The 27,054-nt window shown below is 40.6% G+C and overlaps 2 long non-coding RNA genes across 2 annotated transcripts; both read right to left on the bottom strand.

The window, feature by feature from the left end:
* Positions 1-15,658: 15,658 nt before the first annotated feature.
* Positions 15,659-17,381, bottom strand: LOC125888941 (uncharacterized). The gene is made up of 4 exons (XR_007449377.1): positions 17,123-17,381; positions 16,916-17,034; positions 16,393-16,825; positions 15,659-16,281 (listed from the first exon to the last, which is right to left on the bottom strand). It is a non-coding gene; the product is annotated as an uncharacterized LOC125888941 (long non-coding RNA).
* A 477-nt stretch (positions 17,382-17,858) lies between these two features.
* LOC125888943 (uncharacterized) lies at positions 17,859-18,438 on the bottom strand. Its single transcript, XR_007449379.1, has 3 exons — positions 18,220-18,438; positions 18,008-18,114; positions 17,859-17,921 (listed from the first exon to the last, which is right to left on the bottom strand). It is a non-coding gene; the product is annotated as an uncharacterized LOC125888943 (long non-coding RNA).
* Between the last annotated feature and the right edge of the window lie 8,616 nt (positions 18,439-27,054).

Below are 27,054 nucleotides of genomic sequence, written 5' to 3' on the forward strand. Positions count from 1 at the left end.
CAAGGTCCTAAAACTAATTTAGCCATTTTCCCACAGAAAAAACAGTGGTCAGAAAGGCAAAAAGACGAGTCAAATAGGCGAAAGTGCTGTGCATTCAAGCGGGACAGGAAGTTTACGTGGAACAAGGAAGCCGAACCAGAAATGGCGTCAAAATGGTCTATAAAAGGCTACAGCCAGTGAGCAATGGCAGCGCATATTTTTGAAGTGAAATGGCGGAGTCAAATGTCTGTTTTAATTAGTGTTACAGTAACATTAGGCACATGTGTTTATGTCGATTCAATTAAATTTTATGTTACAATCGTAGCATGGGTTAATGTCCAGAGTTATTAGCGGCTCTGTCCCAGCAATGGGTCAGGTGTTACGGTTGTGTTAGGTGAGTAGCCCGGCAGCCCAGCTAACATTTGCAATTAGCATTGTAAAATGTAGCCCAGCGGGCAGCCTGGCGGGCTGTGTTTAGCTATTTCCCTGCCTACTTCAATGATGATGGTACCTGTAATAAATGTAATATATTTGCTGAGATGGAGGCGAGGCTTAGTGACTAGAAGAGCTGGTAGAAGCGCTCCATAGCTGTAAGTTACTCCAGTAGCCGGAGTAGCTCTAGTGCTAACTCCAGGAGCTAACGCTAATGTCCCTACTCTGCGTGAGCTGGAGCCATGAGCCGCGGGCTCACAGACTCACGGAGAAGAATAGGAACATTAGCGTGGCAGCCGACTAGTGCTAACGCTAACGTCCCTACTCTTCTCCGTGAGCCTGGCGGGCTCGTGGGCTCACGGCTCCAGCTCACGGAGAAGAGTAGGGACGTTTGCGTGGCAGCCAACTAGTGCTAACGCTAACAGGAAAGCAGGGAAATAGCTAAACACAGCAGAGACTGAGAGTGAGTGAAAGACATCGCTAACTGCTAAACTAAGCCAAACTAAGTTGGCTGTTTAGTAGGGATGTAACGATACCAGAAACTCATGATACGATATTATCACGATAAAGAGTCCACGATACGATATATATCACGATATTTATACAAGGGGAAAAAAAGAGAAAATTTATTGTTAAAAATAGCTATTTTATTCAAAAATAGTGCATGTACACTGTACAGTATGTTATTTTTTAACTTGGAAACATGTCATAAACAAATCAACACACAGTTGAACATGTGCTTTCATTTCCCCCCTATTACTGCTAGGCAGGCAGACATTAAAGTGCCATAACAAAGTCATGTCAATTACAACTATAGTGACAGAATATGAAAATGGAAACATGAAGTATTTTTTAACCTACTCTGAACAAAAGTAGTGTAGTACTATTACTAGAAAGTCATCTGAATGACATTAAATGATTAGGATAGAGTAGTCTTAATATTCATCAAATATACAGAACTTAGAACAATCAGACCCTGCAACAACAAAATTAACAAATTAAAAATAATGTAAACTCAATAACACACAATCCCTCACTCACAGATACACAGAGAGACACCGAGAGAGAGAGAAAGAGAGAGAGAGAGAGAGAGAGAGAGAGAGACAGAGAGGTGGGTAGAGATGCGTGTAAAAGAAAACCAAAATAAAGCCCAGCCATTTCCCTGGAAGTCATAGAAAAACTCAAAAACACACATTCACTCAGTTTGTTCACGCCAGGTTGACAATCTTGACATCAAGGAGACCCTAACACTTTCTCAGAACAGGAGATGAGGAGAGGAAAGCTCTGGTCCTGCGCTTTCATGTGATATGCCTGGCATTTCTGTGCGACCCTGCATTCGCGAGTAATCCATCCAAAAGTAATGTGTGTGCAAAGCTGTATGAAAGCTTTGTTATACATTATTTTAGTGTAAATGTATCATTTTTTTTTTGCTGCGAAAACATTGGACTACCGACAAGTGTTTGGTCTTGTCGGAAAGCCACGATTTCACTGTTTCACGTGATATGTGTGGCTTCTCACTATGACGAACAGTTGCGGAGAAAATCCACAGAGAAGAACAATCAATCTCCTTACTTTTATTCGCTGTTTCCTCTTGTCACACACGGGTCAGAGTCGGAGAGGCTGAGCTGCACGAGTCTGCTCTCACCTGCACGCGCAGTTGCATGCAAAGGATTATAGGGAATGTAGTGTGCTCTGTAGGGGAACGCAACTATATAACTACCGTGGCATTCCCACGACGGTATCGAGAATTTATTTTATCACGACACCGCGAAATTCGATATATCGTTACATGCTTACTGTTTAGGTTTTATTTCCTCGCCCCTGTGGCAAGTGAATCTGCCTGTAGTGAAACCGGGGCTAACCGGTGCTTCCTCCTCAGGCTCCACTTCACTCAGCTGCCAGCACAGCCAGTTAGCCTTCGCTAGCTTCCCAGCTAACGTTAGCCCCGGCTCTCCCTTTGGATCCAACGGGAGCACCGAGCCCTGGTTTGTTATTCAGGTTAATGTGGGAAGAAGCAGAGGGTATATCGGGCAGCTGAGTGAAGTGGAGCCTGCGGAAGAAACACCGGGACCGTCTGGATGTAATAGTCCGTGGAGATGCTGCGGTCCTCGGCTGCACAGACAAGGCGAGTGGGGTAGTGGGTGGAGAGCAGAGGTAAAGGGAGGAGTGGCTCATGACACACTTTGTTTTGGTCTACAGGCAGTGCACAATAGCAATATGTTCTCCTATGTAGGCCTTCATTCTTTTGACAAATAAACTCAAGCTGTGGTATGTCATTGTAGTTGTAGTTCATTGTAGTGAATTTCAATTGACTGAATTCATCAATTCATCAATCAACTATAGTTGATTATACTGTATAATAATTTTTATAATTATCAGTGCCTGTTGTTCTGAGATTGGTGGGGCAGAGCTGCCTGCTGCTCGGTGCACAAAATGGAGGTGAATGGTACAGCCCCCTCTCTCTCTCAAAACTAATCAAATACACCATCAAATGACTCCAAAATGCTCTTGTGGACAACTTGTAGCTTATACATTCACCACGCTATGAAATAATAATGTAATATTATAGCTGCTGCGCAGCGATGGGTCAGGTCCGGGCATTTTTAGGCAATTCTGAGCAACAAGCAGAAGAATTGGAAGACATTTAGGAATTTAACAACACAAACTGCCTTTTGCATTAGCTGAGGCTTGAACTCACAACCTCTGAGACTAAGAATCAATATCTATCACACTGAGCTAATTAGTCAGTGACAATTCATGTGTAGCTTCACAAATTGACTAAGCCAGACGTGCAGCTTTAGTAGCCGTCCATGCATGGAAAAGCAGATTTCAAACCACTGTAAAAAAAATTCAGTTATTGAAACAAAAATCTGAAAATACACATGTTGCATCTAGACAGCATGGAGATGCTGGTCATTTATTTTAACAATGATTGATTTTCTTCATAAGTGAAAAACTGATGTTTAACTAGTTGAGCTATGTGCAAAGTGAGAAGCCTCAGATGGTTTCACACTGAAGTATTGACACTGGATCTTTGTGCAAAGTTTGGATTATTTTCAAGCATGAGCAGGCAGATTTTCTAGCAGAAAAAAGACTCGAAGATGCTGCACAGTGATCAGTCACGCTCAGGCAATCTTAAGCAATAAGCTGGAGCATAAGAAGATGATTACATTACAATGTGGATTCTGCACCAGTTGAGGCTCGAACTCACAACCTCTGGAACCTAAGATGGTCATCTACAGCTCTAAGCTAATTGGCAAGTAGCAACTCAACAGTGGCTTCACAAATTGAGTACCATAAAACTTGGTGTATAAGTCGCACTTTTTTTCCCTTTTTTTTTCATCTAAAAAGTTGGGTGCGGGTTATAGACCGGTGAAACCTATAGACCAAGGTAAATGCTGACATAGGTAATTTTACCCACAAGATGGCGCTACGTTAGGCTGACCAAACGTCCTCTTTTGCCCGGACATGTCCACTTTTCACGTCCCATCCGGGGCGTCCGGGGGGTTTTTATAAACTTTAGACTATAAACTTTATAATGTCCGGTTTTCCGTGTGTTTGTGTGTGTGTGTGTGTGTGTGTGTGTGTGTGTGTGTGTGTGTTAGAGTGCGGCACGGGCAGCATATTTCTGTCCGAACCCAAACCGAGTCCGACATTATTTAATGACCAAAGCACTGAGTTTGTGTCACACAGTGGTTACAGGCTATGTAACAGGCCGGGCATGCGCCGCGGGTGCTCAGCTGCGGAGAGGGAGACCTCCGTGTTTGAGACAGGAGCGGGAGGTCCAACGCTTCTAGAGAGGAGAGGGAGAAATAAAACAAAATAAGATAAAATAGGAAAAACCTGTCTCCCTCTTTTATTTTCAGCGTTTAATCAAGGCGGTGGCGGGCGGCTGGAGGTCCGAGACTTCCAGCGAGGGGAGAGGTAGAAACAAACAGCCAGTGTGTGTCTGTGTGTGTTATGTTCAGGTGTTGTCACGTAAATAACAGTGCCCAAGCAATAAACAGGACAGACAATAGGATTTTACTTATTTTTACACTACATTTTCACTGAAAGCTGACCGAATCCGACCTGAGCCCGAATACAATTTATAGCTACATTTTTGACCAAACCCGGCCGACCCGTCGGGTACCATCGGGCTCAGATAACCACACTTTAGTGTGTGTATGTGTCCCCTATTGGGGCCTATCTGAATTTCTGTCATTGAGAGATATTATTTTATAATATAACTGAATTTTCTATCCATACATATACATTTTAAATATATTAAAATTATAAGGCATCTTTGAGTAAACTGCGAGTATCATTTAAGTAGGCTATGTCATGGCCGGCCGAGTGTCCTCTTTTTTGGAAATCAAAATATGGTCACCCTACGTTATGTAGTAATTTAAACTCATTCGTTTTTGGGATTTGAGTAAGCATGTATAGTTACAGCCTACACTGTAATAAGGTACTGTAATGCTGTCTTCTTAAAAAAGAAAAAAGAAGTTTAACGTTAATTTAAACTCATTTTTATGGCTCAGATGTTGTTATACCGTAATTTTATTTCCTGAAGAGGTTGTTTGAAAAATTGCAATCTGAAAAGTAACTGCTGCTTAAGAGGTTATTGTGTTTTGAATGTGTTTCAAATTAAAAATAAAGGGAAACAGTGTAGGAATAACTTGTATAACGTTTTGAGACCTTAAAAAATAGACTGCGACTTATATTCCAAGTTTTACGTTAAGCCATTCACTGTTGTGTAGGGAAGCAGCCATCCGTGCATGGAAAGGCAGATTTGAAACCACTGTAAAAAATTCAGTTATTAAGACAAAAATCTGAAAATACACATATTGCATCTAGACAGCATGGAGATGTTGGTAATTTGTTTGTAACAATGATTGATTTGCTCCATAAGTGAAAAACTGATGTTTAAAATTGCCATTTTTACAATGACTCCAATTGTTCACATTAGAGCAATATTCAAAATGCTGTCAAAAATTCAGTTTTTGAGATAAAATTCTGAAATTTGCCACACATCATCTACCATGACTCTAGAATTTTGTCTTTTTTTCATGAACATTGAAGATTTATTTAGCAAGAATTTGCATGTATATGTTTACAGTACCGTTTACAGTCAAACATTTTGATGCACTGTAGACTCAATTTTTGATAAATCAAAAATCTGAGAAATGTAGTTTTTGTAGGACAGTCTGAAGATGCTCTGTAGCAAGTTTGGTGTCAGTTGAGTAAAAATTGTGGGAGGAGATAGGTTTAAGAAGTTTTACAGTTTTTGAAAAAAACAAAGTGATGAACTTCATAATTTTTAACAGGTTTAAATGTACAAAAGTTTCCTCAGTATTGGGGCTACAGTTTGATGAAAGTTGTGAAGTTGTAGCACGTATGGTTGATTTGTTATGAATTTTCAAAGTTTTAACTTCAGACGCTTTAGCACCACCATCAGGACTATTGGCTTGAGTTTACAGCTGAGGATATCTGGCATGAGACTGGACCTTTGTGCAAAGTTTGGTGAGTTTTCACCCATGGGAAGTATGATTTCCTTGGAAGAAGAAAGAAGAAGAATACCTAGGATTACAATAGTGTCCTGGCAGCTTAGCTGCCCGGACCCTAATTACAAGACAGAGTTGTTGTGAAGCCCAATGCACAGCCGGAACTACATTCCAAACATACAGTACAGTACAGTACGTGGAGTGATTTCAAACAGCGTATGTTTAGTGCAGTTACTCCCGTCATCAAAACAAGTTGAGAAGAAGCCAGAATATACAAAGAGTTACAGGTTTTGGAAGAAGAGAGAGCAAGAAGAGAGGCTAAGGCTGCCGAGCAACCAGGGGCTGAGGGGAGACCCAGAGCCAGCATGGATTGGTGGTGTAAATGTGGGGCTTACTGGCCACTTTATTAGGTACACCTTTGCAATCTAATACAATCCAATACCACAGCTCTGCCACACATTCTACGTTTACAAAGCTTTTACTTTTTCAGTTTTTGTTGACATTGTCAGAAAGGTGATTATTCTACCTTATTATTGAGGTCGTAGTGGGTGGTGCTGGTGTATTGGAGTGCAATATATTGAAAAGTGTTCCTAATATTTTGTCCCCCTCAGTTAGACAAAATTAGGAGGCCACCCCAGTACACCACCACCATTCACTATGACCTCAATAATAAACAAAGTAGAATCATCACTTTCTATACAATGTCAACAATAACCGAAAATTCATAAGCTTCGGGGAAAAAATCATGGTATAGCCATTCTACTGGATTACATTAGATTACACAGGTGTACCTAACAAAGTGGCAAGTGACTGTATGTTACAAACATATGTTGATGGTGGGATGGGACTAGAGTACGCCTCAAAATAATCACCGGTGTGCCGGATTAACTGGTGTGTGAATTAACTGGTGAGACAGATGTGTTGTGGGCATGGCCTTTGAGAAACCCCACAGTGGAAAAACCAGGAAATAAACATTGAACTCCTAACCTGTCAATTGCATTCATTCATCTCTATAGTTAGTCATTCTTTTACTCATTCTGCTATGTGATGGTGCCTTTTCAAACACCACGATAGGAATGGTTTGCTGAACATCCCAAAGTCACATCCACGTAGAATTCGAAGCCAAGTCGCGCACGATTCGCAGTTGTCTTGTGGCACACACGTCTATGAACGCTTCACAATAATAAAATCTAAATGCATCCAAAATACCAGCAAAGTGAGGCATCACACATCGTAGCCACATAATATACTGCCAGCAATACCAACGTTATGTCATGTCCCTAATCATGTCTGTCCACCTACCTGTGTGTTAATCTGAGCGCGTCACACATTACCACACTTTACGTGCAAACACTCCAGTATGGCATTTAACACTCCAGACTCTATGTGTCACTCACAAGCTGTATAAAAGCATCATCAGTCCTCATAAACACTTGACATCAGATAAATAATGATATGGCGCACACGTAGTTCCATCAACAGGAAAACTCTGCAAACGCTGTTTGCAGTATTGTGAACAGGCATTAACACAGTCACTAACCTTGTCAGTCCCAATTCATGAACACCGCAATACCTTAACAGTTATTTAAACAAATACTTGTCTCAATGTTACAACCTTTGTCTGTTTAGATTGCTCAGTGTCCCCAGTGCCAGGCCAGGAGGGCTACCATCAAGGAAAAGCGGGGGTACAATCCAATAGAGGTAAATTAAATATGACATGCAGTCAAAGCTTTCAATCACATCAGTAGTGATACTGCAATACTCATGATTGTTTCTTCCTCCCCAGGTAACCGAGCCTCTCTAACTGGTTAGAATGGACTTGGTGGGTAAGCTCAGTGTAACAGATGGTGGCAACCAGTACATATGTGTCATGGTTGATTATTTCACCAAATGGGCAGAGGCATACCCACTAAAAAGCAAAACAGCAGATGAGGTGACCAATTGTATCATTGATTTCTTTTACAAATTTGGTGCATCCAAAAGGCTGCTAACAGACCAAGGCTCAGAATTTCACAACAAGGTATAATGATTATGCAATATGGATCACCAACATGTAACTTTTGCTGTGCTGGCTTAGCTCATGTTCATTTGAATGGTCATTTCAAGGTCAACTACGGTCTGTATGAGAGGCTGGGCATTAAGAGGAGCCTGTGCTCCTCTTACCATCTGCAGACCAATGGCCTTGTGGAAAAGCTGAATGGCACGATACAGAGGTATAGTTTTGTTGTCAGTACTTGAACTTGAGCCCTTAATAGCCTAACACACTTATTTCCTGTTCCAGTCTGAACAGGTAATCATTAATGGCACTATCTGGAAATGGGTTGCATTATCATACATGACAACCCAAATTATCTTCTGCCTCTTCATGCATGTACCTGAATTCTACATTTTAAGGTCCCTGAACAAACTGGTGGCTGAGCACCCCAACCGTTGGGACCAGTATCTCCAGTCGACCATGTTTGCCCTGAGGACCAAGAAGCAGCTGACAACACAATACAGCCCCTATTACCTGATGTTTGGGAGGGAGGCCAGGTATCCCTCAGAGGTCCCAAACGACTATGAAGTAAGACTGCCAATTGTTCACATCTGTGTGGAGTTTGAATTTGGGTCATCTGTGTCCCCTACAATTTAACTGATTTCTTCCTGGCAGGTGACCGAAGAGAAGGTCTGCAACCTTGTAAAAAGAGAGGAGATCTGCCAAGGACTAAGAGATCAGGCCACGACCTATAAAGAGGTCAAGGCCAATATCAAGGCCAAACAAAAAAAGGTCCGCAAGTGGAAAGAGGAAAGAGGTCAGGCCGATGATTTTAAAGTGGGGGACCTTGTTTTGAAAAAAAAATGTGCTGCAGGCAATGAGAAAAGGGGACAAATTAGAGGCCAGCTTGGTGGGACCTCTCAAAATAATAAAGCTGGACGAAAAGACTGCTCACCTGGTCTAAGAGAGGGGGAAACAATAAAGAGTCATCATTGACCACCTGACACATTACTTCAAGCCAGAGGAGAGGATCCCTGCCAAAATCAAAAAAATTGTCTGATCCTACTCCTCTGGCTGGTCCCCAAAAGACCCTCAGCATTGACCCACCCACCACATCGGTCACACCCCCAGCAAGGCAAACCACGAGCTGCGAAGCCCAAGGACTGATAGAGTACACCCCAAATTATGCATTTCATGAATAACTGCCATAACAATGTTTTATATTTTTATTTTACAGTAATCAGAGACACATGGGCAGGAAGGCGAAAAACCACACTCTCGTCAAGGCTGGGGCCATATAAATTATATATGGAAGACCTCCTGTACCTGGCCCCAGGAAAGGAATTGGAAAGTCAGGTACTTTGAAAAAAAATTATTTGACTGATGTGCATCTTTACAGATTAATCACATTATTGTTTTCATAGATCATTAATGCATACCTGACGATGGTTGGGAGGAAGAGTGGTGCTGTCATAATAGACAGCTATGCAATGAAATCAGTGTGGCAGGGCAAACAAAAAGGCTTGAAACGGGTGAGAAGGATTCATTTTTATGCCTTTGCAATCCAGTGAGTTTTTCTCAGTTAGATATATATTGCATATCTTATTAGATTTCTGTTGTAGTTGGCCCTTGATCGTGATGTGGCTGCAGGAGCAGTCTGTCATGAAGGACACTGGACACTCATTGTGAGTATTCCTAAATGGTAACATGCGGACACAATAATGACACTTATGTTTGAGGGGTTGCTATCATTTGTTTTGCATTTCCATAGATCATGTACCTGAAGGAGAAGAGGTCCTTGTACCTTGATCCACTTGGGGTTAGAGTTAGGGTTAAGGTGAATCAGCTGTAATTCATGCATCAATGCATTAGACATGTATGTATTCATGCATTTTGGTCCCGCTGCCTCTCACCATGGGGGTTTTTGTTGTCTTGTTTGCCTGTTTTAATTCTAATTAATAAAAAAAATAAGGCAAACAAGACAACAAAAACCCCATGGTGAGAGGCAGCAGGATCAGCAGTCCCCACACCAGAGCCTCTCTCCTCTGCTGCTGGCACAGGAGCTCTTAAGCACCTCCTCCATGCCAGGTGTGCTGCACCTCGTTAAGTAATGCAGCACACCTGGGCAGATCTACAAAGGAGGGAGAAGGGACAGCAGCACAGATCACATACACAGCCGTAACACTGTGTTGTAGATGACCTATCCCAGCTGTGTCGGGCTTGTGGGGAGGAAAGCTCTGGGGCTGAGATAGATAAGTGGGTAAGGAGATTAATTAATGTCCCGGCCAACATTCAGCTGGACGCCTTGGATGCACCTTGGATGGGTTACCTCACCATCACTGGGTGAACTCTCACAGTCTCACAGCTATTGTTAATGTGTAGTTTAATTTACTTATCCTGTATGTCTTGCACTTCAGTGGTCACTGGAGCAGCTGAGGGAACATAAGAACACAGATGACCACAGCTAAGATTTAAATCCAGTATCTGACAGACATTGCCATACAATTCTAAGCATTATCATGATTTCTCATTAAATGTTTAATTGTACAACCTCCTGGGATGAATGATGTTTACCTGACAAACTGTTTGGATAGTTTCTGAGGTCTCTTTTCTCTTTTTTTAGATTGAGTGCACCACCTGCTGTCTGTGGTACCATTCACAGTGTGTTGGACAGCCCTCACCAGAGCAGGACTGGCTTTACACTGCTTGCGCCACATGAATAGGCACTGCAACAGTTCAGTCTGTTGCTCTTGCTGAGGTTTCTTGTGTTTTTTTTTGTTTGTTTTTTTTTCCCCCGTTAAAGGGTTTTTTTGGGGAGTTTTTCCTTATCCGCTGCAAGGGTCCTAAGGACAGAGGGATGTCAAGGCAAATTGTGATTTGTGATATTGGGCTTTATATATAAAATTGATATTCTGTACACAGCATTTGTCAAATTCCTTAAATGTGTGTATGTTCTTGGCCAATAAAGATGATTCCTAAAGATTATTGTTGTTGTATTTGCTTCTTTTATGGTGATGGGTGAGTTTGGCTATGTGACACAGTGCTTGCATTTCATAATTGGACTTGAATTTGGCCACTGTGTTGGTAACATGAAATTTGTCCACTTGTTTTTACCACAGGTGGCGTTTTTAATTTATTTCAGTGGGTCTCAATTGTGACTATGCAAGATTGAAGAATCTGAGTGGGTTGTTGACACTTATGTTGTATAGCATTTTGGTTACAATATGCCTTAATTTGGTCATGGTTTGCAATCGTGTGTTTTTGTTTTTTAAATTTTTATTCAGGGTTTACTAATGTGACTGGCTAGTGACCATGCTTTCAATGTTACTGTAGATGGCATCAGTGGAAAGGATGGCAGGGACACGACTTTCAGCGGTTCCACTCAGGCATTGGTAGTTTCATTTTTCGTAATGACAATGGTTTGTATTTCCACATGGTTTTGTCAGGAACATGACTGATGTCCAGCGAACAGTTCCCATTGTCATGATTCAGACGAAACCGGCAAACGTGTGCGTTAGGAAGGCGAAGCGATCATGACATGTATTTCCTGGTTGTTTGCATGGGAAAAGCACAACGGGTCCACACAAGCCACGCCCACACCACATCTGTCTCTGTCACCAGTTAATTTTCACACCAGTTAATCTTGCACACCGGTGTTTCGGATTTACTCGTTAACTCTGTTAACTGGCAACCTTAAGCTGAATGCGTCTATGGTTGTCGTAGTGACAGCTGTTTTCTGCCAGGAAGAGAACATGTAGCTGTCCTCGTGAATGCCTCTTCAATGTCCTCAATGTTTTACTACAGTGTCACAACAGAACATACCTGAGTCGTCTGGAGTTTTGTTTGAGGAAACGCATGACGTACGATTACCCACGTGTTTTGTAGGCTACCTCATCTGTTGTGATGGGATTTGTTGACAACAGGAAGGAAGCAAGTTGCTTTTCCTATGAATTTTCGTCGGAAAATAAAATGTCGCAATAACATTTTTTTTTCTTTGGAGTGTGATTGAATCTACATGTGTTCCATTCAGACTTTTTTTAAGCTCAAAAAATTAAAACACATTTTGGCAGAGATTCGAACTCACTCCGCAAAGGGAAAAGATACAAAATACCAGCACGTTAACCACTACACTAAGACTCTCAACACTGCCCATCACATATGTATTTTACTCTAATAAGGTATACAGCCAGCTGGGTCTTATACACAGGTAGTCAGATCAACTTGTGACCACAACGTCTGTGCACTTAACCCTCTGTGGTTTCATGTTGCCTGTAAGTAACATAGTAATAATTTTTTTCCTGTTAACACTCACACAATATATCCTCAATTATGATGCAAAACGTAAAAAAAAAAAAAAAAGTGCCAAGGCCCCAAGAACACCAATAGCACTGTTCATAGGCTCGTTGTTGAGTCCTTTTGATGGCCCTTCTCACATGGTTCAGCTTTGTGATCTCTCTCTCTCTCTCTCTCTCTCTCTCTCTCTCTCTCTCTCTCTCTCTCTCTCTCTCTCTCTCTCAACACCAATGGTCTGACAACGGTTTTATCTGTCATTTTACAATCTGGAAAACATGATTCACAAAAACAGATCACTGGAGTTCCATATTTTGCACTGTATTTGATAATCAGCAATAGAAACATGTTAAAATGTGAATGTTGCCTTAAAGCAACACCATGCGTTCACGAATTCCCACAATGCTTACGAACCTTAAATGGCATGGATTTTAAACTTCCATGTTTTGGAATATATTCAGTAAGTATAAATATTTTAACCAAGTAAGTTTTTTTTTTTTCCCACCATAAGCGTTTCTAGCCCATTTTTGGGGGTGCTGAAGCACCCCTAAATTGAATCCCAGCACCCCTAAAATTTGAGAGATTTTTTTTTTACTGTATGTACCTTTTTTAACAAGCTAGAAAAGTGTCAAAACCATACAGTACTTGGTTGCAACGTAATATTTTAACAACAAAAATACAGCAGCACCCCCCTTGCCTCAAAAATGGTTTGAGCCACCCCATCCCTCCCACCTTTCCCCGACTCGGGCTCTGAGCGCTCTATCTGCACAGAGCAATGCGCTGCCTTCCAGAGTGGGTGATATGCAGTACCTGGCTTAAACCACGATATGTGGCACATTTCTTAACTCCTACCACTCAATACCAACACATTATTATCATTACCAGTCCTCATTTTTGCTGCATTTAATCGTAGGTCACTGTTTATGTTGTTAGGCAGGAGTTAGCTGACGTTTTTTTCTAGCTAGGAAACGTTACAGGTGGTCAGTACCACTGTCCTCTGTTTGAATTGGAACGAGAGAAGCTAGCTGTTGTGTCATGTGCATGTGTTAATATTAAAGCCAAGGTGCTACTGACTAGCTAACTGACTGGATGCCCATTAACATTATAACTGCTATTGTGTGTATTTATTATTGTTATTTTGTAGAATTCAAGCACTTTTCTTTTTTGAAGTATATTTTTATTTATGTATTTGTATTATATAATACAGACAAGAAGGAAAAAAGCGGAGACAAACATTGAAAAGGTCAATTACTGCTAATGTGTTAATGTTACATGCTGTGCATTGCATTTCAAATTAAAGTCCAAAAAATAAGTCCAAGGTCCATTTTTGGTATTTTTGGTACTCACTATAGGGGGCTGGTTTACTCCAGAAGCATACATACTCTTTATGTGTATGTTGAGGAGCTGCTGTATCAAAATGAGTTATCCTCCCCCAGAAATTAGGGTTACAATATGTTTCTTTTATGATTCCAATCCTCTTATGCTGTGGCTCAGCATTTAAAAAACCTTTATCAGATTTGATGGTTTAGTCAAAGACTTTCCTAAAAAAGTGTTGTGCTTTTCTTTCACAAATGTGGGAATGAAATTGAGTTAAAATGTACAAAACAGTGAAATTTATCTTGCCTGGCCGGGCAGCTCTCTGGGTGCTCAGCAACCCTAAACCTCTGATCCTAGAATCGCCCCTGTTTCCCACCTTATTTTTCCACCATTGGTACTGTGTTGCTTCAGTGTTTCAATGTAATGTAACCAAAAGTGTACCCCCTACAAATACATTGGTTGCAAATTCCTCAAAATTAGTTTAAGTATTGCACACCAAAACTGCATAACATTAAGGTCCCTCCACTGCTTACAAGTCAAGAACACAGTTCAGGTTAGTCAAGTTAATTTTATTCAGGACAGGCAAAAATCCTATTTGTGTCTACTGACATCTTCACTGTAAAACATATGACATCCTCAGGGGGGGAGAGAATACCAGTTACACAATGAGACAAGTGGCAGAGCAAATAATTGCAGACAACTCATGTAAAAATAATGACCAAACAAAATCCAATTCTCTTGGTATAGCAATCACAACTGGAATATGATGGCAGGTGACAGCCCATCATCTTCTCAGCACAGTGGATGATAACGTTGCAGTGCACCCTTGTCCTTGGCTGTAGCGGCCATGTACCAGATGGTGATGGATGGGGTGAGGATGGACTGCGATGTTCAGCTGGTGTTGTCCTGGGGTCCGTTTCAGAAAGGAGGTTCAACAAACTCTGAGCCTAACCCTGAACTCTGAGCTGAGTAACTCTGAGACGGGAAACTCGGTTACAGGTTTCAGAACAGGTGATTTCAATCGGTTCAATCAACACAGTTTGTTCAACTCTGAGTTAAGCGCCTGCACCACGACTTTAAAAAGCCGTCATTAATGGAGCCCCGATACCACGATTCACTATGGCAACAAGCAACAAGAAAAGGTCTGCATTTTTTACTCCTCTGGAGTTGGATTTTTAATGCGCTCATGCAGCGAATTTGAAGCTGTTTTCAGGAAGAACAGTAACACGGCTGCAGCAGCGAAGGAACGGGAGTCGGCGTGGGAGAAAATTACTGCTCAAGTCAATGCGTAAGTTTAAATTTATTTTATACATTTATGCAGTCACAATAATGTTAGGCTACAGATGCAAACAGGTGGAATGGTATTAAAGCTAAAATTTAGTTCACTTAGATGCAATCCCACCGGCAAAAAAAAAACGTGGAAGCAGCTCAAGATGAAATATCAAATCAAATGTCTTTACACTTAAGACACATCACCTAAAAAGTAACTTGTTTTCAGGCAATTTTCACTTATTATTTTTCAAGTGAATGTGCTTGAAACAAGTGAAAATTGTCTGAAAACAAGTCACTTTTAGGTGTGATTTGTTTTGACTAGAAATAAGACACATATTCTTGGTATGATTTTGAGTTTTTGCAGTGTGATGCAGTCTGACATTTTGAGACAGTCAATCTACCTGCACATTAATGCTGTGAATGGACTTCCTATTCACATTGTCCCCTTCATTTTGTGAAGGAGCAATGATGGGAATGTGGGTTCCATCAGTGCACCCTATCACACCGGGAAATCTTAAAGAAATTAAAATTACTAATCCCAGTCTGAGGTTGCAGCACCATGTCATTAACTGAATATGATTTATAATCATACATTTTAACTGATTTCTACATCATTCACCTGCAATCCTGTGGAACTCCTCCTTGATGACCCTCACAGGTTTATGTCCAGGGAACACAACAAAAGAGTTTAATAGACATTTCAGAGCTAGGGACACTTTTCTAACAGCTCTGCAGACAATGGCCTTACTGATATTTTCTGCATCTCCAATATTATACAGAAAACTCCCGTTTGCAAAAAAAACCCCGAAGAGCAACACAAAGAATCTGGGTAGATGAAAGTGCATGTTCATGGTTGGTGACATTGGTTATGTCACGACGGATGAGGTTATGGATATAAATGATGGAATGTGATGTGAAACGGTACCGTTCAAAAATTAAATGTTCTGGAAATGATAATGCGTCAATTCTGAGCCTGTGAATAATCTCCCGACGAATGTGTAACTCCCTCCTCAGTAACACTGCCTCTTCGTCCACAGGGTCCTCCAAGAACGGACATGCCATGGTTGAAAATTGTAGATTTAGAACTAGAACAAACTTTAGGATCCAACTTTACCTTGAGGACAGATGATCAAACTCGCTGAAACCCGCGCGACACTAACCGAATGAATGAATGAATGAATGAATGAATGAATGAATGAATGAATCACACTGCGTGTGTGGCGTAAGAGGGAGGAGACAGCTAGAAACTCGAGGTTCATTGAAGAAAACCTGCTCCCGACCAGGTTAGGTTCACAGAGTCAGTTGCTATAGTAACTGACACCGAGCTTCAGTTACCTCTCTTTCTGAAACAGGCTGGAGTTACTCTGCTTTCTCTGGTTTAAGTTACCTCCCTTTCTGAAACGGAAAACGCAGAGTTTCCTTCATTTCAGGGTTAACAGACTCAGGGAGTCCTGTTGACGTTGATGTTGAACTGTGTCACAGGACCACCTGGATAGGTTTAGGCCCATGTTTTTCTTTCGCATGAAAGCCCTAAAGAAAAGAACATAATTCAGAATATTTAGTTAATGTTGTCACTAGCACATCAGCAACCATTTATCTTATTTAAGAAATTAAACACATGACAATAAATCCTGAAGTTACCTTGTTGCATCCCTACAATGTTTCAGTTGGTTTTGGGTGGCTCCGAAAGGATCAACAAATAGGGCCCGTCTGTCCTTTGGGTACATGGCCTGTTACAGACAGCATACTTTAATGTAAATGATCCTTAGAGTTGTAAAGATAGTTGAATAGTATTGTTTAAAGTGCACTTACTACGAGAGTCCAATGTCTGTCCTTGCAGATGGCCCCTATTAACGTGTCCCATTCGGTCACATCAAGCTACAAGTAATCATTTTAGTTTTTAAAGATGGTGGCCTATATAGTAACCAATAACTTTGAAAGTAACTATCATCTTAACATTTCTCATTCCCCTTGATGTGCCATTCCATTCCTTGCTGTCATTTCGAATGAATCAATTACATGTATTTTTTATTTGGGACCTTCTTTGTTCCCCACAGAAGGTAGGCATTTGGATCTACACAAAGAAAAAAAACAGAAATATAAAATCAAATTAGCTTGCATATCAAAGATGAAAAACCTTAAGCAGTGTACAATCCACAATTACCTCGCTCTCCAACTCTCTTTCAGGTGCCAGGCTCTGCAAATCAGCTGTAAATAGTTTATACGGCCCCATTTTGGACCATAGGACCTCCCCTTTTCGTGAACTCCATATGTCTTGGACAACTGGAAATTCAGAACATCTCAGTCATTTAAAAGAATAGGCCTATATAGCATGATTAAACTTAAGTTTACATTACAAAATATGACATACCATTACTATAGATGAGTTGACTGGTGCCTTGAAATGTGGCTGGCAAGGGTCCAGGGGAGCTGCTGGCATGCAGAGGCGTGGAGGGGCTGGATGGTGGTTGTGGTGGGGGGTGAGCCAGAGGAGAGTTGCTAACTTTTTTTTTAGCTTTGCTGGGATCCTCTCCTCTGGCTCTTTGAAGTGGACAAGCTGGTCCACATTGGCCACTGTTTTTGATTTTACACTTTGTAGGGAGACCATTTTTCCCTTTATGGTGGTTATCATAAAGGGTCCGAGCATATCACTCTCCATCTTTCCTCCTTTGCGTTGTTGTGCCCTTATATTTTTTTAGCACAACCTCCCCAACTTGGAAGTTGTCCTCCAATAACTTTTCAAGCTTTCTTTTTATGATTTTGTCCTGACTTTTTTTTTTTTTTTTACATTTTGTGTGTCTTTTATATACTTTGTATAATTTTTTTCCCTTTCCCGTAGTTAGTTTGATGCAGAAGTCCCTCACAAACCTCCTTGTTTTCTATGAGGTGCTCTACTCTGTCTTCTGTCACCTAAGTACAAAAATGGAAAGTGTTGTTATATTTTGAGCTATTTACCAAACAGGACCCCAAACCCTCCATGCCAAGACAAACAGCCACTTACCTCTTACTCCGTGGGCACCTCAGACGGGTATCTTGCTTCCCTGCCAAACATGAGATAATACGGACTATACTGTGTAGTAAGTAGTTTTTTTGTTCTATGACCAAACATTGTTGCCTGTACGTATTTGTCCCATTTTGGGGGGGGTTTCCTCCCCAGTTTGTTGAGAGACCTGAAAATAGTGTTAGGGTATGTCACTACTTAAGTCTATACCATTAATGTGTCAGTCTATGACACCTGCCAACTGATGTGACTTACCTCTGGATGGTGCCACTCAGTTTCTCCACCAACCCATTAGTCTGCAGGTGATATGGTGCACAAAACCATCGCTGAATGCCAAGGGCCTGACAGAGTCTGGCATTCACCTTAAATTCATTTTGCAGAAAAAAATAAAATTAAAATTAAAAATTTAAAAATCAGCATTCACAATATGTCTTGCTAAGACATAATATTTCTGATGAGTGTTCTACCTGATTTTTGAATTCTGTCCCTTGGTCTGTAAGCAGTCTCTGAGGTGCACCAAATTTGTATACAAAATCAAGAATACAACTGGTGACCTCCTCTGCAGACTTACTCTTCAGAGGGTAGGCCTCTGCCCACTTTGTGAAATAATCAACCATTACACAAATGTATTGATTACCACCCTCTGTTATAGTCAGTTTGAGAAGGTCCATACCTACCAACTCAAATGGCTGTGTTACCTGAAAGAGTTAAATAACAATTAGACATCTTAGAAATGACTGGTATGTAAGCACATTTGGCTCAGTATGGAACAATGAATTGCACAAATAACCTCACCTCTATTGGGTTATACTGGCTCTTTTCCTTTAGACACACCCGCTTTGCCTGACAATCAGGACACTGAGCAACCTGAAGCCACATAATATTTACCATAATGTATATCATATGCCTTAGCCAAGCAGTGAGTGAATGATATATCACATAAGAGTTTAGATTGAATTCAGTTAATTATGGAGTAGGCTTTCAAGTAAGCTTAAAAACTGAGGCAAATTTGACTGACCATTTTGACTCACCCATTTTCAAATGTCAGCTTCCATACCAGGCCAGTAGTAGCAGCTAATAATAGCATGGTGAGTTTTCTCAACCCCACAGTGTGAACCAATGCTGCTGCAATGAAATTCTTCAAAAATGTTGTTTGCCTCTGTAGCAGACAGCACTAGCTTTGCAAGGTGTTCCTTTTCTTTCCTCCTCCTGCAAACGTAGTGCAGGACTCCATCCGGTGAAAAGAAAACTCAATTTAATATTGATATAACAGAAAAAATGTAGGCTACTTATTTTGGTTGATGGTATATAACATTACTTACCCTTGAGCTCAAAGGTAGAAGCTCTTCTTTTAATGGTATACCGCTGGTGCTTTGTTAATCCACCTGGAAAGGAATTAAGAACTTTGTAGTCCATAATTTCTTGTAGTCCAAAGTTTTGGATCCATATTTCTTCTATTTTTTTTCTGTCTTACTAAATGTCTCCCTACTTCCTACACTGTTCTAAGTTTTGACCAACTTTATATAGGTTTCCCTAACCATGATGTAATCAGGCTAGTTGGCCACAAGCTTGGCTTGCTGGGCTCAGCCATTTAGCACCCAATTTGTCCTCAGTTGATCACACTTGCAACAGCTCCTTGCATGATTGCATGAGATGGTCAACATTCACATGAAGGTGTAACATCTTTGGTGTAAGATATAAAAAAATAAAGGAAAAAACTAAAGAAACTGGTGTGTGTGTGTGTGTGTGTGTGTGTGTGTGTGTGTGTATGTATGTATGTATGTGTGTATATATATATATATATATATATATATATATATATATATATATATATATATATATATTACAGTACAGGCCAAAAGTTTGAACACATGTGGAGTTATGTACTTAACAAAAAAAGGTGAAATAACTGAAAACATGTTTTATATTCTAGTTTCTTCAAAATAGCCACCCTTTGCTCTGATTACTGCTTTGCACACTCTTGGCATTCTCTCCATGAGCTTCAAGAGGTAGTCACCTGAAATGGTTTTCCAACAGTCTTGAAGGAGTTCCCAGAGGTGTTTAGCACTTGTTGGCCCCTTTGCCTTCACTCTGCGGTCCAGCTCACCCCAAACCATCTCGATTGGGTTCAGGTCCGGTGACTGTGGAGGCCAGGTCATCCGCGCAGCACTCCATCACTCTCCTTCTTGGTCAAATAGCCCTTACACAGCCTGGAGGTGTGTTTGGGGTCGTGTCCTGTTGAAAAATAAATGATCGTCCAACTAAGCAAACCGGATGGGATGGCATGTCGCTGCAGGATGCTGTGGTAGCCATGCTGGTTCAGTGTGCCTTCAATTTTGAATAAATCCCCAACAGTGTCACCAGCAAAACACCCCCCCACCATCACACCTCCTCCTCCATGCTTCACAGTGGGAACCAGGCATGTGGAATCCATCCGTTCACCTTTTCGTCTCACAACAAAGACACAGCGGTTGGAACCAAAGATCTCAAATTTGGACTCATCAGACCAAAGCACAGATTTCCACTGGTCTAATGTCCATTCCTTGTGTTTCTTGCCCCAACCAAATCTCTTCTGCTTGTTGCCTCTCCTTAGCAGTGGTTTCCTAGCAGCTATTTGACCATGAAGGCCTGATTCGCGCAGTCTCCTCTTAACAGTTGTTCTAGAGATGGGTCTGCTGCTAGAACTCTGTGTGGCATTCATCTGGTCTCTGATCTGAGCTGCTGTTAACTTGCGATTTCTGAGGCTGGTGACTCAGATGAACTTATCCTCAGAAGCAGAGGTGACTCTTGGTCTTCCTTTCCTGGGTCAGTCCTCATGTGTGCCAGTTTCGTTGTAGCGCTTGATGGTTTTTGCGACTCCACTTGGGGACACATTTAAAGTTTTTGCAATTTTCCGGACTGACTGACCTTCATTTCTTAAAGTAATGATGGCCACTCGTTTTTCTTTAGTTAGCTGATTGGTTCTTGCCATAATATGAATTTTAACAGTTGTCAAATAGGGCTGTCGGCTGTGTATTAACCTGACTTCTGCACAACACAACTGATGGTCCCAACCCCATTGATAAAGCAAGAAATTCCACTAATTAACCCTGATAAGGCACACCTGTGAAGTGGAAACCATTTCAGGTGACTACCTCTTGAAGCTCATGGAGAGAATGCCAAGAGTGTGCAAAGCAGTAATCAGAGCAAAGGGTGGCTATTTTGAAGAAACTAGAATATAAAACATGTTTTCAGTTATTTCACCTTTTTTACATGTGTTCATTCATAGTTTTGATGCCTTCAGTGAGAATCTACAATGTAAATAGTCATGAAAATAAAGAAAACGCATTGAATGAGAAGGTGTGTCCAAACTTTTGGCCTGTACTGTATATATAAAAATGTTTATGTGTGTGTGTATAATTTTTTTTATAGTGTTTGTCATACAGTATTAAGGCTACTTATTGTAAATAGCCCTAAGACCACAACAGAAATTGGTAATTATTCTTTGAAATAAATATGTAAACAGCTGCTGCTTTAATTTTTGGTTAGTGTTACATTGAGACACTTGTTAAATTGTAATATAGATTTTCAAGAAATACACATAACCCAAAAGCAACGTTTATGCATTGATAAAAAGGCACCTGATTTGAAAAAGGGGTCATAGGGACATGACGTCATGTATGTAGGTATGGCTCTGCACACAGTGACACATGCATTAACCTTCCAACAGCAGTGAGACTTCTTAATAAGACAATGTTACATAATGTAAAACTGTTGCTTCCATCACCCGTCATTTACAACATATCATTACTCTGCACTATTTCTGGCTGAGGTTATATTCCATTCTATTTACATATACTCGTTCATATACAAACACAGATACACATATATAATTCATATTGTTTATATTTAAATGGTGTAACATACCTGTGCAATTGCCTACTGTACAATAGTGTGAAACTTACTGTACAATAATATTTATTGACTATAATTCTATTTATTTACAACAAATAGTTACTGTGAATATAAATATTTTGTAGTTTCAATATTTTTATATTGAGTACTATGTTATGTATAGGCAACACGAAACCACAGAGGGTGAAGTGCACAGACGTTGTGGTCACAAGTTGATCTGACTAGCTGTGTGTGTGTGTGTGTGTGTGTGTGTGTGTGTCTGTGTGTCTCATACACAGCTAGTCAGATCAACAAGTTGATCTGACTAGCTGTGTATGAGACCCAGCTAGCAGTATACCTTTATTAGAGTAGTCAGTGATGGGCAGTGTTGAGAGGTGGTCTTAGTGTAGTGGTTAACGTGTTGGTATTTTGTATTTTTTCCTTTTGCGGAGTGAGTTCGAATCTCTGCCAAAATGTGTTTTAATTTTTTTAGCTTAAAAAACAGCTGAATGCTGAATGTAACACATGTAGATTCAATCACACTCCAAAGAATAAAAATGTTATTGCGACATTTTATTTTCCGACGAAAATTCATAGGAAAAGCAACTTGCTTCCTTCCTGTTGTCAACAAATCCTGTCACAACAGATGAGGCAGCCTACAAAACGCTAGTGGGTAATCGTACGTCACGCATTTCCTCAAACAAAACTCCACAGGCGACTCAGGTATGTTCTGTTTTGACACTGTAATGAAACATTGAAGACAGAGGCATTCATGAGGACAGCTCTTCCTGGTTGAAAACAGCTGTTGTCACTACGACAACCATAGACGCATTCGGCTGAAGGTCGCCAGTTAACAGCTGAACACGGGGAGAACATGCTAACTCCACACTCATAAATCACCACAACTCCTGAGGGAACAACAACATAAAATGTTCCCTAGCAGTCTGTTTATTCCCAACAGTGAGAAGTAATGCCAGTCACTTCACTATATGCTCTGGGCAAGCACTTATCCATAACATAACCACAACAACATCTGATTTTAGCCTTATTTACCATGCTTGGGATGTAGGCTAATGTTACTCAACATGGAGGTAACGTTACAGCAGAGAGATTGCTGAGCAAAATACACAACGATCACTTACCACGTCTGCTCGTTTTGTGATGCCGACAGATGGTATGTCAGTGTCTTTCAAGAAAAGCGTTTGAACTATTCCTGGGCTTCTGCGCTCCATCCTTTCACTGTAGTCCTCCGGTAAAAAATGGTTGGAGCAAACAAACATTTTCCGGACCATTTCCACAGGCGTGTTGGGATCGATGTCCAGCACAAATAGCCATTGTTTCATCCTGTCCATGTTTTTGGTTGGTGGTACGTGAAACGTCACTCTGCTCCATGTCTTCGGCTTGTTACCGCAACCTTTTACAATACATGTGTAAACCATGATTTACAACAACACTCTGTAAACTTTTCTCAAACTTTCTGGTGCGTCCAGCTGACGATACCGCAAATGCAAGGATGCAAGCAATAACAACGGCACTGTCTCAGGTACACACTGTGTCACTCTGCCGAGTGGTTTACTCAAAAAAGTAGTTCCGAGTATTTGCTTCATGTGTTGTAATGTTACTTAATTATACATTATTATGGCGCAAGCCATGTGTTGTCCACTAGAGCGTTTTGGAGTCATTTGATGGTGTATTTGATTAGTTTTGAGGGAGAGAGGGACCTGTACCGTTCACCTCCATTTCAGCGGGCAGCTCTGCCCCACCTATCTCAGAACAGCACGCACTGACAATTAAAGGTAATGTACCTACTCATATGCACACCCGTCGCTATGGGCGGGCCATAGGGGGCCTGGTCCGCCCCAAAAATGCTTGTGCCCCCCCACTTGAGGCACACATCTCTTTAAAAAAAATTACTTTAATTTGTATTTTATATTATCATAGTAGCTAATTTTGTGTTGAGAAATACTAATGTTGCAGTCTTTATCATTAAAACATTAAAAATATAAAGACACAATGGTGTGATTTTGATTGATTGATGGGAATCTACACTGCAACAGCCTATCATGGCCTTACTGAAAAGAAAGTTAGGCTGCGTACATGACGTAGCCTACATCAATGTAGCAGCTGAACAGTTAGCCTACTGTACATTTTTGAAAGTGAAGCTGGATGAGTTTTCGCCACTTACGAATATCCATGATGAACTAGAAATGAAATAGTAAGTGGTTGAAAAGCCTTGGAGTGGAGGTGCGCGTCGAGGCTACGGGGCTGCTTCGTGCCATTACGCAGCACAGTTTTCTTTTCATTGCGCACCTTGTTATGAAACTGTTGTCACTTTTCGAGCCGCCTAACAGACTACTACAAGCTGAAGATATGGACTTGTTCACTGCAGTGACATTTGTGAATAGCGCCTCTGACTGCATGAAGACGCTGCGCACAGAAAACGAGTTTTCTGCACTGTGGGATCTCTGCACTCCTCCAGCCACAGCCACTGAGGCTGTGCCAGTGTTCTGATGATTTCTGTTGCTTTGTCGAAAATTGCTACCCCTGCATAAACCGATAGGTCTGTCTATCAATTCACGCTACTCTATCAACAAATGCTACTTTACGGTTTTCTATCTGTATATACAATAAAGGCATAAAATAAGTGTTTTCTTTTCACATTTGTCTAATGTACAAAAAGTGTAATGAAATTAATATTTCATGGGTAGTGTATTTTGATGGATGAAATACTTGGCATCAAATAATGCTCCTACTAATCAATACATTCATGTAAGAAGAATCACCTCACTGCCACTGTAGGATTAATGGCAGCACTGATGTTTTCAGTAACAGTTGGAGTTGTTGATCGACCTGTTTTTTTAACTCAGCACATATGAATGTGATATTGGATTGTCTATTCATTGTCCTTTTTTTTTTAGTATATTGTGTGAAGCATGTACCATCTTACATGCCACTCTAGGGTCTGTGTCGGTGATTGTTGATTGAACACAGCTGATCTGCAGACTCACCTGGTCTGCAGGTGATTGTTGATTGAGCACAGCTGATCTGCAGACTCCACTGCAGCTGTTAAATCAGTGCATGCACTGCTAGTCTTGTAACTCACACTGATGAAGGCTGGACGGCCTTTGTCCTTAACAGTGCTTGAAAGGCTTCACTAAAAACTTTTTATCTGCTGACAGACATATCTGTGTGTGATCCTCAAACTATTTGACTTTTTGTTCTTTCAGCATATTTAGACATACCATTTTAACATTTTTAATCAATATTTCAGGGGTAGCATATTTTGATAGTCCCATAACATCCTATCAAACAGGGTTGGGTAGAATACTGAAAATCTGTACTCAAGTAAAAGTACAATTACTGCCATAAAAAACTACTCAAGTAGAAGTAAAATTACTATTTGAGAAACCTACTCAAGTAAAAGTAAAAAGTACCTGGTTAATAATTTACTCAAGTATAAGTTACTTTCTGTTTGAATATTTTTTAGGGTGTGCGGACCAGTGCAAAATAATGAAAAAACAGCACTTGTTGATAAAACTTTTTTTTAATGAAGCAGGTACCAATCTTCCACTCTCCTCCTCCTTCACTCTACCCCTCTTTTCCTCACCAAACCTCTTCTTTCTCCATTTCCCTATCTGTTATTTGAGTGGATGACCTTGCTTTAAAAACACAACTGACATCCCAACTTCTTTGTCTTTTCTACGTCTTTTTCGTTGTGAACAAAATAAATAAAATCCAATAAAATAAATAAGAAACTATTCAATATATGGTACTTCAATATGCTTGCAGAGATTCGACGATGAATTTTTGAAAGCAAGAATCTCCTGTTTTTTTGTCAGGCACAGGACACACTTCATCGAGTAACTGTTCTCTTTTCATGGATTTTGGCACAAAAAATGTGGCCAGGGATGGTTGATGGCAGCTCCCGCTTGCTCTTCGTTTCGACCTGGCTCCGACATGATCTAAGCAATCGGGGTCAGGTCAGGAGTGGAGGACTGGTGCTTGCTTGTTCAGCGGGTTCAGAATATGGAGCTTTAGTAGAGTTTGAATAATATTCCAATTTATTATTAATTATTATTATTTAATTTTTTTATTTTTATTTTTTTACAAAAAACCCCCACAAAAAATAAGATGCTTATTATGCTTATTAATATGAATGTGACACTCGGATGAAAACATCCGTTCTGACCTCACTGAAGTGCCAGGTATGACCAACTTCTGCCTCGCTATCTGAGCAATGTTTGGATACTTCAGTGCGTAGTTTTCCACCACAAGAGTGGATCCTGGTCGGCTCATGGTGGTGTCTCATTCTGGTAATGTTAATAGGTCACACATCGCGGACAGCGCAGTGGGTGGTGTTGGTGCAGCGGGCTCCTCCATCGGCGCCTCTCCCTCCTTCCGCGTCCCTCTCTTGCCCGGCTTGTGCACGAGCCATCTCTGCCCGAAGGGGATTCGCCATGATATACAACATTATCAATAGTTTTATTTAATTATTAATGATATTCGAATTATCAAATTTAGGTTCGAACTTATAAAAAATATATATATTCGAATATATTTCGAACTTCGATTTTTTTTTTTTTTGACAGCCCTAGAGCAGACTAGTTGTAAGGTAAATGGCAAATGTAGTGAAGTAAAAAGTAGAATACTGGTTCAAAAATATACTTGATTAAGAGTAGAAGTATAGTTTTAAAAAAGGAACTTAAAAAGTACTCGTTCCTCAAAAAAACTACTTTTTTACTCACGTGCGTTATTAGTAACGCGTTACTACCCATCCCTGCTATCAAATAATGCTCCCACTACTCAATGCATTCATGTAAGACTACGAATCACCTCACTGCCACTGTAGGATTAATGGCAGCATATTTAGACATATCATTTTAACATTTTTAATCAATATTTCAGGGGTAGCATATTTTGATAGTCCAATACCATCCTATCAAATAATGCTCCCACTCAATGCGCATGCGCAGAAGCACTTTTCGATAGGTAGGACAAATCGACAGAACACCAGCCCCTAAAAAGCATGTCCACCAAATATCATGAATACAGTATAAGCTGAGCACAAGTCAGACAAAATACCCCAACAACCGTACCCTGAAACTTACCTGCATGTCAACAGGAACCTGGGAGGGGAAAACTGGCTCTCGACCATACATCAACATAAACGGTGTTTGTTTTGTTGTGGTATGGACTTTTGACCTCAGTGAAAACAATGTCGCCTCCAAGAAGACGTCCCAGTTGTCCTGCCTCTCAGAGCCCTCACAAAGCTAGTGAATAAGATGTAAAATAAAGCAAGATAAACCAACAGTTTAGTTCCATATGTATCACACCTATTATGCACTGCATAGAATATTGATATCACATAATATAAATATCAGTGACTATATAGTTAGGGATTAATATATCAAATATATTAAAACAATGTG

This window comes from Epinephelus fuscoguttatus, linkage group LG5, assembly GCF_011397635.1.
Source record: "Epinephelus fuscoguttatus linkage group LG5, E.fuscoguttatus.final_Chr_v1".
Classification (NCBI taxonomy): domain Eukaryota; kingdom Metazoa; phylum Chordata; class Actinopteri; order Perciformes; family Serranidae; genus Epinephelus; species Epinephelus fuscoguttatus.